At 42.9% G+C, this 16,204-nt stretch overlaps 2 protein-coding genes across 3 annotated transcripts in view; both read right to left on the bottom strand.

Moving 5' to 3' along the window:
* The window catches only part of LOC119909382 (NLR family CARD domain-containing protein 3-like), a 98,376-nt gene that overhangs the window by 11,355 nt on the left and 70,817 nt on the right, over positions 1-16,204 (bottom strand). The window lies entirely within an intron of this gene.
* Positions 1-16,204, bottom strand: part of LOC119909443 (cleavage and polyadenylation specificity factor subunit 3-like) — an 80,879-nt gene that overhangs the window by 14,279 nt on the left and 50,396 nt on the right. The window lies entirely within an intron of this gene.

The raw sequence follows: 16,204 nt of genomic DNA, 5'->3' as shown, positions 1-16,204 counted from the left end.
GCTGGGCAGACTGACCACTGGGAACCTCTGAGCTCTGCTGATCAACTCTGTGAAGTAGAGCAGAAGCAGAACAGACTACTTAACTGCCTGATAAAGACATAATACCCATTGGATGACAGGAAATCCCTCCATTAAAATGTTTACCTAGGATAAGCTGATCGGTGTCATGTGATCTGAATACAACAGGTCGATACATATACCCATCTCTCTTTTTAATTTGAATCCTGAACAATGTGTTCTGTTTGATGACGTGATCACATTGAGTGTATTTATATAATCCTGTAGTAAGAAACTTAATCACAGCCCTCATAAAAGATGCAGGTTGGGCTGTTAACCCTTCCTGTGTGTTCAAATGAAATGAAGAAACTCAACCTAACATGCTTACCTTTGATCAGCAGAGTGGTGTCCACCTTTGAAGTCAAGAGGTTCGAGCATAGACCGGTCACTCTTCATGGACACACAGCTGGGTCCAGATCCAGGTCCAGCAGAATCTGGTCCCTGCTGCTGCTCTGGGCTTCATCAAAACATCATACTTCTTCTTAGGATAGTTGAATATTAACAGACATTTTACATTCTCACCTTTTCTTAGCAAACTTCTGTCCACCTTTAACTTTACAAGGTTCAAACCTCAACCGGAGATTCTTAACGCTCTCGATTCCAGGTCCAGGTCCAGGTCCAGCAGAATCTGGTCCCTGCTGCTGCTCTGGGCTTCAACACAACACACACAGAGCTTTGAGAGTGAATAATGATGGTGGAGTGATTTGAGTCCTGGACAGTTAGAGATCCTCATCTCACCTCTGAGCTTTGGTCTGGCTGTCATGTTCCCCACACAGAGTGCTTTTAGAGGGAGGGACTCCCTCCTCTCTGTCCTCACACTGATTCATAGCAGAGCCCACACCTTCACACAAACACAACAACATGCTGAGAGAGCTGCACTCATTCATTACAACAAGCTTTACATCTCAGGACACTTTAGTTCTCCTCAAGGTCTGTGTCTTTAAATCTTTATTTCTGTCTTTAAATGTTTAAATCATGAGCAGAGAGACACAGGATGGCTGATTTTACTTTGGTCCTTCTCTATTCCTGTGAGGGCCCTGACGGCTGAGGGGCCCTAATCCACCTCTAAGTTCCCTTCCACTCTGGGCTGGCTCTGGTCCATCTAGAAAGGGTCCTGGAGCCTCAGAGACAGCTGAGACCTGGACTGTCCTAAAGGGTCTTCAGTGAAACCAAGTCCGCCTCAGTGTTGGAAGATGTCTGTATTTGAGCCCTGAACTCTTCATCCATGCACTTAATTTCAGAGTATTAACAGTTAAACCAGAAACCTGAGCCAAGTGGATCCAAGCTGTCAGACCAGTTCAGACACACCCTGCATGTTTCACTGATGATGTGAGCTCAGACTACAATCAGACTGCTGCTGATTCTACTTGAGAAACATGAACAATATTACAGGGAAATCTTTCTGAAATCATTGTTCTTTAACTCGGAGAGAAATTCTACAGCAGATTTCAAAGAGATATTTAGAAACAGCCAATCAGCATCAAGAAGCATTTCTACTGTCCAGTTAAACAGTGATCCAGCACAATGTGATCAAAGTGATCCTGATTATCAGACATTTACAGATTCCTCTGGTCGGATTCTCACCTGCTGAACTCACTTCAGGTCGACTTACAGACACTTTTCACCTTCATGTGTGGAGGAAACACTGGGAGAGAAGAAGCTGCTCATTTCTTCCTCGTCAGTCCTGGTGTCTGTGTGCAGCTGATCTGAGGACGCCGTCACAGCCTCATAACTTCAGAGTCTAAAAAACATCAGAGTGACGTCAAAACCGGTCTAACCTGTGTCAGACTCCACCTCATCAGAAGTATTTTTATTTCCCTGTTCCTCTCCCTGACCTGAGTGGTGGGGGGGTTGTATGTATTTTATGTTTCTGATCCATTTGTATTGATATTTGATGAAGGCTACAAGAATAAATAAGTTTTCCATTTGGCCGTGAGATAGTGTCACACCTTTCCTTTATAACACCTACATCCAGTCAGTGTCAGAAACGTCACTGATCAGATGTGAAGTTTTGTTCTCTGTCCACTAGATGGTGCTAACTAATCAGCTAATCAGAATCAGAATCAGCTTTATTTGCCAGGTATGTGTACACATACGAGGAATTTGTGTGATGACCACATAGATTATATAGATGTTATTGGTTAAGAGCAGCAGGTGGTTTACATGTTGATGATGACCACATAGATAATATAGATGTTATTGGTTAAGAGCAGCAGGTGGTTTAGATGTTGATGATGACCACATAGATAATATAGATGTTATTGGTTAAGAGCAGCAGGTGGTTTACATGTTGATGATGACCACATAGATAATATAGATGTTATTGGTTAAGAGCAGCAGGTGGTTTAGATGTTGATGATGACCACATAGATTATATAGATGTTATTGGTTAAGAGCAGCAGGTGGTTTAGATGTTGATGATGACCACATAGATTATATAGATGTTATTGGTTAAGAGCAGCAGGTGGTTTAGATGTTGATGATGACCACATAGATTATATAGATGTTATTGGTTAAGAGCAGCAGGTGGTTTAGATGTTGATGATGACCACATAGATTATATAGACGTTATTGGTTAAGAGCTGCAGGTGGTTTAGATGCTTATGTTGACCACATAGATTATATAGATGTTATTGTCCATTCATATCAGGAGAAAATTCATAATCTTGCAGAGTTGTGCTCAGAGAACAACCTGCTGCTCAAAGTCAGCAAAACCAAGGAGATAAAGACACACGCTGTCTGCATCAGAGGAGCTGAGATGGAGCAGGTGAAAAGTTTCAGGTTCCTGGGAATCAGCATCACAGAGAACCTGACATGGTCGTCACACGTCTCCATGCTGGTGAAGAAAGCTCAGAAACGACTGGATTTCTTGAGGAAGCTTAAGAAGGACAAATTCCCACGCCAGTTCAGCTTTTACAGAGGAGCAATAGAAAGCACTGGAAACATCACTAACATGGGATGTACACGGCCCACGACCTGAGGGCTCTGCGGCAAGTGATTAAAACTGCTGTTCAGTTATATCTGTGAGGTGCCTATGCAGAGCCCAAAGAATACTAAAAGACAAACAATGACAAATATTTTAGCACAAATCTGGGTTCACACCACCCTTTACAATTACTCAAGTTAATTAGCAATTTCTCAGCAAGAACAGTTGCTCTGTGGAGCTCGTTAGGCGTGAGCCTTTTCTGTTCAGTTTTACTGCAGCAGTATGAAAGATAAACAGTGCTGCATGACTACTGTACTTCTGACTAGAAAACATTTATTAAAGGAAGTAGGCCTAACATGCTCGAATACTGCACACAAGGCCTACTACTTCTAATCCACACATGTCCATGATGTTCATGGAAAATCCAAATCGTATCAAAGCATTTGTTTTAGCCTGTTTATAGTTAATATTTTATGGACATGTTGATTTAATAAGTTGATGAAATACAGTACACATCCTATTTTTTGTGTACTCGCTGTCACACATTGTGGGCCTGTGTTTATTATTAGTAGCTGTGTAATCAGCTCTGACAGTCTGACCACTAGTCTGTTGAGTTGTGACAGAGAGAGACTGAGAGCATCTGTTCACACAATAGCAGATAGCTTTATAACGTCCACCGGTATCAATCTCAAAAATACTTTACTGAAAACATGTTTTAAGTTATGATGTACCACCACTGGCACACCAATGGGGCCTGTGGTTGCAGGGCCCATGAGGGGTGTGGCCCCTGCTGCGGCAGGTGTCCCTTATTTTTCTGTATTGAAGGGGGCAACCCTAGTTTGGACCGATGCATGTTAGCAAGTGAAAAAAGCTGTAAGACAAGAGCCCAGTGTAACAGGCTTTAACGATTAGCTAGTGCATTAAAAACATATTCCAGTTTGTCACATGAACACATTGTAACCGAGCGGTTATTAGTTCGCCTACATGTTTTATGTGGTTACCAAAATGCAACACGAAGGCTCCGTTGTCTGAACCAAGACGGGACATCTTTATTTTTTTCTCTTCGTCTCTTGCACATTGTTGAACCGGAACATCACAACTTCCGTTTCTCCCCTACTTCAAATAAAAGCCTCTACTCAACAAAGTAGCTTACATACCTCCCCCCTTACAAAAAGAAACGTCCTCGTTTCAGCAACACCGCTACAAAAACAAACATGTTAACATCAGCAGTCACTTGTTTGCCAAAACACACCCCAACAAAAAATTTGACATGACACAGGAAACAATATAATGCATGGCACGCACACACAAAAAACACAGTCCCAGCAAAGTATGCCCTACTAATCTCTACCGTATACCAGAGGTGGCTGATACACACTAGCGGATAGACACACCCAAACTAAATGAACCACACCAGCGAGGGAATGCATTAACCCACATCACCTCAGTACATTATGTCACTGCAACATGGAACCTCAATAACAGGTGAAAACCATTACTTATAAGTGAAAAATTCCTGGAAACGAACCGGCCGGTTCACAACTCTGCCTGCACGAGAAACAGTTTTTTGTGGCTCACTGGAGTCTCCAACATAAACAGTCCCTGAACCACCAGTGGCCAGAAGCTCCTCCGCCCCACTTCCCACATCCAGCAGCCCCTCGTCCAATAGCGTGGGAACATGAAGAGGAGCCGGGGGGCTACACGAAGAACTCGGAGGCCTCAGTAGAGTGTAGGGTTTCAGTCTATCATAATGGACCACCTGCTCCTGTCCAGCAGCGGTCAGATGATCTCCAATACGATAGGTAAGTCCTGGCTCCCCCTGAGATTCCAACACACCCAGCACCCTGTAGGGGCCCTTCCAGTGGGGAGCAAGTTTCAAGCGGTCCTCAGTAGGATTGTGCAGCCACACCGGGTCCCCCACTCCCAGCCTCCCTGTCAGAGAGGTCACAAAGTCAGCATGAGAAAAAGGTAAGTCCAAATGCCCCATCTGAGAGGGCACCAAAACATCCATGGGGACCCGGGCTTCCCTGCCATGAGTCAAATAGAAAGGGGTTTAGTTAGTGCAGGCATGGACAGATGTGTTATTAACGAAAGCCATGTGTTTCAGATAATCGTCCCACTCACCCCCACATGCGAGTAGTGACTTGGCAAGCTGGTCAATGAGAGTCCAATTAAAGCATTCAACCATCCCATCTGACTTGGGATTATATGGTGTGGTGTGTGTCTTTTTAATCCCCAAACGTTGACAGTCTCTGAACAATCTCAGACTCAAATTGCCGGCCCTGATCACTGTGAACAGCGTCAGGGATGCCATGAACTAACACATAGTCCTCAAACAAACATTGCGCTACCGATGGGGCTGTCTGATTATGAAGGGCATACAGATTCACAAACTTGGTAAAGTAGTCCTCAACCATTAACACATATCTGTTACCCTTTGAAGTCATTGGCAATTCCAGGATGTCGGTTGCCACTCTCTGAAAGGGCAGAGTTACCTGGGACCCCCCCATCGGTGCATGCCGCTTAGGCACTGGGGCCCTGTGGGTTTGGCATGGGACACATTGCTCACACCACTACCTAATGTCCTCAAACATAGAGGGCCAGAAACAGGTTTGCCTTGCTTGTTCCCATACCCTCTCTGCTGAGAAATGTGCAGCTGCTGGGTCTCCATGAAGATGCTGCAACACCTCCGGCACAAGCAAGGAGGGAACAACCACTTGAAACTGAGCATCCCCTGTGAGGGAGGAATTCACAGGCCGGCAGAGCAGTCCATTCATCACAGAAAGGCGAGGATATTCAGTCCTTAATTTCCTAAGCCACCGGGAGCTACCTCTCATCCGCCCCCGAGGTGGTCGTGACCCACTGCTCTCAATCCACTCCAATACGCAACCAATGTCTGGATCAGCTTGTTGCAATTCTTTCATGCCGGACCCATCATGTGACAGTGCATGCCTAAAAGACAGGTCCTCCGATTCACCGTGTGAGTCCACACGCTGCCCCCCAGTGGCGAGGTCTGAAATCTGGGGACACAGAGCTTGCGGCTGAGACTGCAGTGTGTCATTGTGGTGGGCACCAGACTCCCCATCTGAGCCTATGGCATTCACCTGGGTGGCCGCTCCCTTTGAAGTGCCGGTAACTGCTCCGGGCTCGGGATCTGGGGGCCGCCGTGACAGAGCATCGGCGTTAGTATGCCGTTGACCATGCCTGTGTTGTATGGGCCAGTTAAAAGGATCCAGCTCCAGTATCCATCTCGCTCTTCTGCCTGTGGGATCCTTGTCAATAGACATGCTGCGGAGCCCCAGCAGAGGCTTATGATCTGTTACAATGGTGAATGCAGCCAACCCAATGTAATGCCTGAACTGGCGCACAGCCCACACAACAGCCCACAATTCTCTGTCGAATGTGGACCAGCGCTTTTCAGTGTGAGTGAGCGACTGACTCGCATAGACCACCACACATTCCAGTCGATCCCTGTCTTGAGCCAGCACAGCCCCACTATGTCCGTGGAGGCGTCTGTGTACACCATAAAGGGGACGTGGATGTCAGTCATAGTAACCACTGGGGCTGATGAGAGCACTCTTTTCAGGTACTCAAATACAGCATCACATTCAGCAGTCCATTGGAAATGAGTGTCTTTACACGTCAGGCGGTTCAAGGGGGCAGCCTGCTTGGCAAAGTCCTTGACAAAACGTCTGTAGTAAGAGCAAAGTGAGTTAGTGAGGCCCATGGGCATCGAACGCCACTGGTACAGGCCCCTGCCTGTCGTGAATGCCGTTTTCTCCCGGTCTTCTTCCGCTACCTCAACCTGCCAGTAGCCATTTGAGAAATCCAGGGTGCTAAACCACAGGGAGCCTGCCAACGCATCAAAGGTGTCATCCACTCTGGGGAGGGGATGAGAGTCTTCAACAGTGATGCAGTTCAAGCGATGCAAAATCACCACTCACCATTTTTCTTTCTTATTAGGACGACAGGTAAGGCCCAGGGACTACAGCTCTCCTCAATTACCACATTGGCTAACAAGGCTGCCACCTGCCGGTCCATCTCTTCCCCCTTCTCTGGTTAGGCCCGGTATGCATGCTGACGCAGGGGAGGATGATCACCAGTTTTAATGTGATGTCTGACGAGTGTGCATTTCCCAGGCACCCCAAGTGCTAAATATCTCCTTGTGTTCCGCCAGCAACGACACTAGTAGCGCATTCTGTTGCAGACTGGCCGAAGACTCTTCCAGCGAAACCAAGGGCACCACAGTCGGCGGAACAGCAGGGGCAGTCTCCACCAGGACTAGTGGGGGCGGCACCAGCTCCGAGTCGTCCACAGAAAAAAATTCCAAACCCCAAATGCATGCCTTCTCGCAGTATAACGTCGTTATCAGTAGGATTCAACATGCGGGCTGTGGTCACCCCGTCCTTCCCCACTGTCAATGTGTGAGCCACCACACACTCACTTTTAGTCTGGAGGTTGGGGGCCAAGTAGCCCACAAAGTCAGGGAGCTGATCCACAGGCCCGGGCGGGGATACAGTCACGGGCACCAGCTTCTCGCTGAGGGGGGGCAATGTCACAGCAGTTGCAATAGAAACGTTACAACACTCAGGGATCAAATCTTTGGTACTTAGAAGGGGAATAACAGTGTCTTTCAGTAGCAGTCTGCCTCGAGCAAAATCCAAAAGAGGTTTGAGGCGAGAAAGTCCAGGGCTAATAGTCCCGCTTGTGTGGACTCCCTAAGCACATAGAACACCTGCTGCAAAGATTCATGTCCCAGGTGCAGAGTAGCGGTTATGGTGCCCAATGTGGCATCTGGCCATTTACAGCACGAGCAGCAATAAAGTCAGCGTTCAAGGGCCGCCTACGCAGTGCCGGAACAGCCATGCGCAACTCTGCACTGATGAATGACTCGGTTGATCCTGAGTCCACCAACATGTTGACTTCCATGCCTTCAATGTTTCCCCTCACGTATGAGGTGTGCCCTGCTCTGTTGTGCCCCAAATCTGTGCATTGCTTGTAGAGGGGACAACCATTGGGCCCGTAGATACGGTAGCTGGTGTTTGGGCCGTAACATCAGCTACATCTCTTTTCCCGACTGGTTGGCTGGGTCTTGTCTCTTGGGGGAGAGAAAACGCACTCCACGCCTCTTCTGTGGTTACTCATCAAAAGGAAGGGTTAGTTAGACTGTGAACAAGCAGTCGTCAGAAACTATTGCAGACACAGTGTTTGTGAGGATCAAACTCAGCAGGAAAAGAAATGTACTTGAGCAACAGAATAAATCAAGACTATTTGTTGAGTTTTTGTCTTCAAACCTTTATTGAAGCGAATGAGAAGCTCTGCAGCCATCAGCAGCTACTAGATGCTGCTCCAAGAAAACTTTATTAAAGTGAAAATTAAAGTCAACACAGTTTGTACACAACAAGTTTAGCCCTGAGGAGATCATTTCAACGTTTCTAAGAAAACACATTTCTGACATCAAAGGCACAGTCAGTGAGACAGATGTTAACCAAAGTGAAGCCTCGTCCACCACCAACATTTAAACCACAGGACAGAAAGTTGTCTCCGTTCTACACAGAACACAGACACACTGAGGAGGAACCAGGCCAGAACCCAAACCCAGGATAAAGAGGTTCAATGAATTTGGTGTTGAAGGTGTGGAGGTGGATCAGTGTGTCAGAGGAGACTCTATAGAAGGACAGAGTGCCAGCAGGATAGTTCACATACACTGCTACTCTGTTAGAGGAGGAGGAGGAGGACAGAGGGAGGACTATTCTTCTGTCATTGCGCCAGACAGAGTAACGACCATCAGAGCAGCTCAGACTCCAGGACTGATCATTTCTTCCAAACAGACAATCTTCACTGATTCCTCTCCTTCTGATTCCTCTGTAACTCACTGATATATTAACTCCTCCTCTCCACTCGACCTCCCAGTAGCAGCGACCAGTCAGACCATTGCTACACAGCAGCTGAGGGCAGCAGTCAAATCTCTCTGGATGATCAGGATATGGCTCCTCCTCCTTCACCCGTGTCACCTTCCTATTGTTGTCAGACAGTTTGAGCTTTCTGTTTGCTGTGTTTAATCTGATGTAGAGAACGAGACACAACACAGCAGCAGTTTATCATCAGACACATCTGAAGGTTTTATTCTTTGTTTGGGTGCTAATGTTGTTAATTTCTATAAAGTTTAATGATGATGAATTTAGTCAGTAATGTTTGAATGAATAAATACCACAACTATCAACTTTGTATTGAAAGAGAAACTGACTGTGTGCTGTTTTGTCATCATGAGTCAGATTGAATCCACACTTACACTTCCTCAGGCCAGGTTTTAACCACTGCTCTCCACCATATTCCACCCTGGAGGAAGAAACACAGTCAGTGATTATCTATCCAACATGAGTCCTAACTGCTGTTCAACATGAAGCAGTGTTCCTCAGTTTGTCAGTGTGACAGAGAAGCAGACTGAAACTCATGTGTGTCAACTGTCTCCAGGATTCTTTCACAGTCAGAGAGAAAAAGACCAGAAGAAGAAGAAGAAAGCTCTGTGTGTGTGAGATCTAAATCAGACAGAAACACAGAAATTAGCAAAAAAATAATTTGTTTTTTTATAAACTTTCTGTAATATTATGATTTTTTAATTTATTTATAGTTTTTTATTTTTTAAGATAACAGACAGGACAAAACAAAAACAACACTACACCATAAACACATACCTTACAATAACAAATCCAAGACCTTACAGGGATGGGGGGGGGGGTGTTGGTACAGATTTACATTGAATATAATAATAATAGTACCGAGTCAGTTTCCAAAATTAAATTACCGTTATGTCATTGTTCATGTAATCTCTCATGAAAGTCCATGGGGCACATGGCTCATTATCATAATCCTTGAGTTTTGAGGCTGCATTCCCGTTCGCTAATAAGTCCAGGAAGTCTTTCAGCCAGTTGCATTTGTTAAAACAGTCCAGTTTACAAATTTTCCAATTCATGAGAATTATCCGCTTTACATATGAGAAGTCTAATGTAACAATACGTTGCATAATTATTGCATTAATATTTTCCACTCGCTTTCCCAATCTGCATACAAGACAATGTGGAATATGTACGTTCATTATTACCTGTAAAACATCTATTAACACATTTCCGAATCTTTCTACCATTGGACAGGACCACAATAAATGCATAAAAGTACCAATCCTACCACAGCCATGCCAGCAAACTCACTAACATTTAGGTAAAAAAAAATTTACTTGGTGTGATATATGCTCTATGTATGATCTTCATTTGGATTGTTTTATATCTCACACAATTAAACACAGATGTTTAATACTTCATTATTGACTGCTATAGGTCCACAGAAAGCGATGCACCAATGTCTTGTTCCCATTGTGATTTAATAAGAGTTGTGCGTCAGGTAGTGATAGACTTAACAACTTGTATATAGCTCAAACAGTTCCGCACTTGGTAGCTGCATCCCTCAGTTTCCCGTCACGGAAACTCTTAGATCCTACTTTGATTCCCTGAAATATATATTTCTTAAAAAACTTCAGCTGATTGCTGAACAAGGTCCACCTGGCCTTGGAAGACACGCTTTAAAAGCTCCTGTGCAAGCGTCAGAAGAGAGGCTTTTTGTGTTATGTTCTTGGTGTTCTTAATTCATCATCTTGTGATGTAAATAAATTCCCTTGATTTGGGTTGTTTTAAAGGTGTTTGTGTGTTAAGTTTGGGTCAGTGTTGGGGTGTTGTTCGCCCCATGTTGCCACCAAAGGGTGGGGTGTAACAAATGGGGGCTTGTCCCAGAACGAACAACCATGAGGTGAGATAAAGATGTGCTTCTGACGGCCTTGAGTGTAGTGGTTGTCTCTTTTGTTACATTATCTATAAGTTGTTGCTACATGTTGTGCTTTTGACTGGGGTAACTCAGTAGCTTGGGAGTTTTACTGTTGAGCACTCTGACTAGGTAGCCACCAGGCAGGTTTAAAGAGCTTGCTACTTTATTGTTTTGCCTTTTCTTATTTTTGGTGGTAATCCTGAGTGGGGGCATGCTTCAGTGTATCACAGATGGCTACATCTGTGGCCTTCGGTGATGCACTGAGTTCATGGTTTAAAGTCGCCTTGAGCTCGGCAAGCCACTGAAGACTAACTAGGTTAGTTTAGCCATCTTGGTAGGCAGGTTGGGGTGTCTCTATGCAGCTCGTTTTCCCTAGCACTATGCACAGCAGCTTTATCTATTTGTGTGAGATGACTGCTTTGTTGGGTCAATTTTCTTGCAGCTGTGATAAATACCCTTTTTGTTTAGAGGTAACTGCGCTCTATATTTGTTAGGGCACTCGTCAGTTGCTTCTTAGGGGTAAGTTGGCAACATTTGTGTGTAGTTTACTATGTGACCATTTTGTGTTGTGGTTGTTACACCTTATGGGGTGGTCACTTGTGTGTTATTGCGGTTGTATTTAATTCCAGAACATTAATTTGAGTTTTGTGTGTTGGGGATGTACAAACTCCATAGATCTTTGGATTTAAAGTGGTGGGGGTAGCCTCCCAGTTCGTCAGGTTTGATTGTGTTGTTGGTTTCCTGCAGCCTCAAAGTAACTTGTGTATGTGGTTGATGACCACATGGTGCCCATTTTGTGTTGCGACAGTTCACTTTTGTTGGTTCGTGGTTTGTTGCTGTTAGTGTATGGCAGCCACCTTGTAGTTGGTCTACTTGTGGTGACCCTTTTGGTGTGTGGCTGTTGTGCTCCATTTTTCATATCAATTCATTGATTTTCGCAATATTACGTAGGTGAAAAAAGGCGGTCTTTCAAATTTGCTTAATGTGAGACTTAAATGACATGTCCTGATCAAAGATAACTCCCAGATTCCTCACAGTGGTGCTGGAGGCCAGGGTGATGCCATCAAGGTAAACTATATCTTTAGATAATGCGTCACGGAGGTGCTTAGGCCCCAGAACAATAACTTCAGTTTTATCTGAGTTTAACATTAGAAAATTACAGGTCATCCAGGTTTTAACATCCTGAAGGCACATTTCAAGTTTAGCTAACTGATGAGTTTCATATGGCTTGATCGATAGATATAACTGAGTATCATCTGCATAGCAATGAAAGTTTATGGAATATTTCCTGATAATATTGCCTAAAGGAAGCATATATAAAGTGAACAGGATTGGTCCAAGGACAGATCCTTGAGGAACTCCATGACTAACTTTGGCGTGCATGGAGGACTCATCGTTAACATGTACAAACTGAAATCGATCTGATTAATAGGACTTAAACCAGCTTAGAGCGGTTCCTTTAATGCCAATGAAATGTTCCAGTCTCTGCAATAGGATCTGATGGTCAATGGTATCAAATGCAGCACTAAGATCTAATAAAACCAGTACAGAGACAAGTCCTTTGTCTGATGCAATAAGGAGGTCGTAATTTTCACCAGTGCTGTCTCTGTGCTATGATGACGGAAAATCCTCAAATAAACTATTGCTCTGTAGAAGGTCACAGAGCTGTTTAGCAACTGCTTTCTCCAGAACCTTAGAGAGAAATAGAAGGTTAGATATAGGTCTATAGTTGGCTAAAACATCCGGATCAAGTTTGGGCTTTTTCAGAAGAGGTTTAATTACAGCTACTTTAAAGTACTGTGGTACATAGCCTGTTGATAAAGATAGATTGATTATGTCTAGCATAGAAGTGCTGACTAAGGGTAAAACATCTTTAAGCAACCTAGTCGGGATGGGTCTAAGAGGCAGGTTGATGGTTTAGATGAAGAAATTATTGAAGTTAGTTGGTAAAGATTGAGGGAAGCAAAACAGTCTAAACATATATCTGGTTCTACAGCTGTTTCTAAGGTTCCTGAGTTTAGAGATAAGTTGGTGCCAGTTGAGGGCAGGTCTTGGTGAATTTTGTCTCTAATAGCTAGAATTTTATCATTAAAGAAGCTCATGAAGTCGTAACTACTGAGAGCTATGGGAATACTTGGCTCAATAGAGCTGTGACTCTCTGTCAGCCTGGCTACAATGCTGAAAAGAAACCTGGGGTTGGTCCTATTTTCCACTATTAATGAAGAGTAGTATGCTGCTCTGGCATTACGGAGGGCCTTCCTATAAGTTTTAAGACTATCTTGCCAAATTAAACGAGAATTTTCCAGTTTGGTGGAACGCCAATTCCTCTCAAGTTTCCGCGATATTTGCTTTAATTTTCACTATTATACCATGGAGCTAACCGTCTTCGTTTTATTATTTTCTTTTTTGAGGGGCTAGAGAGTTGAGTGTCATTCGCAGCGAGCCTGCAGCACTATCAACAAGATAATCGATTTGGGAGGGACTGAAATTAGCATAGGAGTCCTCTGTTAATTTGTGACTTGATAATGAATTTAGAGCTGACGTAATCGCATCCTTAAATTTAGCTACAGCTTTAGCTACAAATTTTTGCCCAATGGCGTGTAGTTCAGCAATACAAACTCAAAAGTTATCAAACAGTGGTCGGACAAAGAGGGATTCTGTGGGATTGTGTCATTCTCAACGTCCACGTGAATATTAAACTCCCCTACAATAATAACTTTGTCCGTTTTAAGGACCAAAGTTGACAAAAACTCAGATAAGCAAATTCAGATTAGAATTCAGAGTACGGACCAGGTGCTCGGTACACTATAACGAAGAGAATTGGTTGCAGTGATTTCCAACTTGGGTGCGAAAGACCAAGAATAAAGCTTTCAAATGAGTTATAATTTAGTTTAGGTTTAGAGCTGATTAGTAGGCTAGAGTCGAAGATAGCTGCTTTTGAATGGGTCACCAGTGTTACAGGGGTGTAGGTAAATGCAGTAACATGTATTTGGTTTTGTGGTCTTTTCACCTCATGATGGTGGCCATTTTGTGGAATTGGCACCCACTCATTTGGCTACAAGTGTGGTTGCTGTTCCTAAACCCAGTGCCAGCTTAGTTATCCTTTGCATGTGTGATTAGTTCTTGTTATGTTCCACATTTGACCCAAGTTTACGCCTTTTCTATAGCAATCAGTAGTAATCCCAATTTGGCTAGGGTTTGCTTCATATTGAGGCTTGAAGATTGCCATGTGGATGCTCTTAGCAACATTGTATGTGCCTACTTGAGTGCACGCCTGGATTAGTGCACCTGTGAGGAGTTGTGTCTTACCTTCTCCAGCCGCATCACAAGGATCTTGCTAAACAGTTTGTAATCGTTGTTTAGAAGACTGAATGGTCAAAAATTACTCATTTGCATATGATCTTTGGCTTTGGGATAAGAGAAATAATAGCTGATCCGCATAGTCCTTGGCATATACTGTTTGGAGATAATCTCATTGTAAAGCATAGTAAGAAGTGGGGCCAATATGTCCTGATACTTTTTAGAAAACTCTATACTGTAACTTAATGGCAATGGCAGATTTTTCCAGAACACTTCTCTCCAGTAATTCTTTTTCATCAACCTCAAGGTTAGGTAGGGATATATATTTTTAAGAAAGTGGAAGAGTAGAAAAGTGGCTTGACATTCAGATTTATACAATTTAGAATAAAATTCTAGGAAAGCTAAGTTAATCTGTTACCTTTGTGCCATTACAAATATTTAGGGATCCAAGCAGCAAAGCTATGGGAGCCCTATTGGTTTTGTTCTGATTCTTCTTCTTTCTTTCTTTCTTTCTTTCTTCTTTTTCTCCGCTAAAAGCTTTCTTTCTAAAATCTGAAGTTCAGTCATTAGATTCTCCTTTTTATCAAGTAATTTCTTCTTTTTTGCGGTGGAATAACTTATTATCCATCCTCTACATGTAGCTATAAGAGCTTCCCATACCACTTGGACCGATGAGCCTGAATTAAGATTAATAGTAATAAATTCGGCCTTTTTCTCTTTTATTTTGATAATAAATTCTTATTCTTATTCGTGAATATGAATTATGTACCTTGGAGTAAAATGTAGGACACTAATTGTTGAAGCTTTGTAGGTGGAATTCTTTCCCAATTCTTGAAGTACAACTCCAGAGAAGCTGGCGGTGTTTCTGGGTATGGCTTTCGCTTTGCATATTAGAGTTTTAACTTTAACTTGTTGATGTAGCGACAAACTGTGTTAACTGACAATGGCTTTCTGAAGTGTTCCTGAGCCCATGTAGTAATATCCTTTACACATTGATTTTGGGCTGCTTTTTTGTTCGTGTTTATTAATATAATGTAAATACAGAAACCTCAGGGTCTGGTACTTTATTTGCAGATTTCGAAAAGAACATGCATACAGTTTTGCTGGTATTAAGATGTAAACAAGAGTTTGTTAGCCAATTAAAGATATTGACCATAGCAGCTGATAGTTCCGTAGCAGCTTGCTTCTAGTTTTTTGTACATTTATGACCGTATCATCAGCATACATGATAAAGTTACTGCAGAAGGACAAACTTCAGGCAGGTCATTAATATACAGACAGATCAACAAAGAACCCAAGATTGAACCTTGAGGTACACCTAAGTCATTATCAATCATTTGGGAAGTTTTATGGTCTATGCGAACACATTGTTTTCTATCTATAAGGTACGATTGTTTCCATTTGATGACACTGGATGAAAAATTAAACTTTGATAACTTTGTAATTAAAACCTCATGATTTGCTGTATCAAAGGCTTTCTTCAAATCAAGGAAGACGCCCCAACTACACCTCCTTCGTCCATTTTTGGCTTAATATTTTCCAAAAGAAAACAATTAGCTGTTTCAGTGGAATGATATTTTTGATAGCCAAATTGAATGGGATATAATGAAAAAGACGTAGCATTTAAATGAGATATTATCTGTTCGGAGATCCATTTTTCAGCAAGTTTTGATACTGATGGAAGGATACTGATGGGTCTGTAATTTCTTATAGTCATATGATCACCTTATTTATACACTGGTGTGATTATAGCGGTTTTCCAAGCACTTGGAAACACTCCATCATTAATGGACTGATTAATAATTTTTGTAATAAGAGGAATGAGTGCCTCCTTATGAGTTTTAATAAATATTGTGTCCATCCCATATACATCCTTTGCCCTCGAACAATTTAAGGAGGAAATAATCGTGCACACTTTGGTATTGGTCACTTCTCAAAACCACGGTAAATAATTTCTTTGGCATGGTTTGTATTTCACTTTCCTCATAAAACTTTGTGTAGCTGTTTGAAGTTCACACATCAATCTATTAAAGTTATCATCTAAATTTGTATTTATAAGTTGCTCATTCCAATTTATTTCTTTAACTGCATTTCTAAGATTAGTTA

The sequence above is a fragment of the Micropterus salmoides genome, unplaced genomic scaffold, assembly GCF_014851395.1.
Source record: "Micropterus salmoides isolate LMB-PRFRI ecotype aquatic unplaced genomic scaffold, ASM1485139v1 Ms_hic_scaffold_18, whole genome shotgun sequence".
Classification (NCBI taxonomy): Eukaryota; Metazoa; Chordata; class Actinopteri; order Centrarchiformes; family Centrarchidae; genus Micropterus; species Micropterus salmoides.
This window is presented reverse-complemented; position numbering and strand designations above follow the sequence as displayed.